The sequence below is a fragment of the Cibotium barometz genome, chromosome 32 (assembly GCF_041138505.1).
Source record: "Cibotium barometz isolate CiBa-2024 chromosome 32, ASM4113850v1, whole genome shotgun sequence".
NCBI classification, from domain to species: domain Eukaryota; kingdom Viridiplantae; phylum Streptophyta; class Polypodiopsida; order Cyatheales; family Cibotiaceae; genus Cibotium; species Cibotium barometz.
In genome coordinates, this window is record NC_141077.1 from 3796057 (window position 1) to 3797434 (window position 1378).

Here is a 1378-nt window from a genome sequence, read left to right on the forward strand (position 1 = left end):
CAATCCGTTCCTGCCCTGACTCTAAACACTGTCTTGGTCTTCATTCCTGAGAAATGAGTCTGGCACTCTCACATCACCCCTTGGACGATAATCCTCCCTTGGGACCATTGCCCGAGAACCTATCTGGCTCACATGACCGCCATCCCCTCTGACTTTGTGGAATACCACCAACAAACCTCTTGGGAGGTCTTCCCGCTCTTGTGTTCCTTGCCCTTAGGGTTCGTACCCGTGCACTTTTCTGGACCTTGGACCTGTACACCATCATATGGGACTGAAACAGTGTTTAGCCTTGCTGAGCGTGATGCTCTGATACCAATGTAACATGTGGAAGCTCTGGGAGTCTTCTTTCAGTCCTAAACACCACTTAGAACATGCTGATGCAAAAACGCAGACAGAAGGGAGAGTAGAGAGAGAGAGAGAGAGCTGAAAATTCAGTATATTCATATGGTACAAAAAGGTACCCTACATCTACAGCCACAGGCTGCCTTCTTAAAAAGGTGTAGTACACCAAAACAGTCCTAGTTCTTGACCCACTCCATAAGGGAGAGAATGACTAACACAATAAGCATTTGTGCCTATTTATAGGCCCTTGGACCAATGGAGTGCTGGCCGACTCTGCTGGTCGGCGAGCTGACTGTTCATAAATCCATGTAGTGATGCGCTTGCATCCGCCTTGCCCTCTGGTATAGCCGACAACTTCTACAAGGAAGCCAATTACACCCTATCATGCAGCTGACAGAGCAACCCATTCCTTCTCCAAGTCCAAACTTGCCACTTGTGCACTTTATGCTTCAAATCTTGGTCTTAATGATCTTTTTTCTGGCTGCCCCTTCTGGACTAGCTCCATAGAATGTCCATGGCAATGCTTGCACATGACATCTCCCTTTGCTAAACTTGATGACGGGATTCCAACATGTTCTTGGATGACTGTCATCATCCCATTCTTTTCCCGAAGTCCCTCTATCATCCATCCATCTCTGGCAACCTCTTTTCTCTCTGAAAACCCCGCTCGGTCTCCAAAAAAAACACTATGACTCTGAATAAGATCTGTGCATCTGTTCCATCCAGTCCCAATCCGTTCCTGTCGCCCTGACTACTCTCAACACATTCTTGAGAAATGAGTCTGGCACTCTCACATCACCCCTTGGAGGATAATCCTCCCTTGGGACCGTTGCCCAAGAACCTATCTAGCTCACACGACTGCCATCCCCTCTGGCTTTGTGGAACACCACCAACAAACCTCCTGGGAGCTCTTCCCGCTCTTGTGTTCTTTGCCTTGGGCTTCGTACCCGTGCACTTTCCTGTACCTTGGACCTGTACACCATCATATGGGACTGAAACAGTGTTTAGCCTTGCTAAGCCTGATGCTCTGATACTA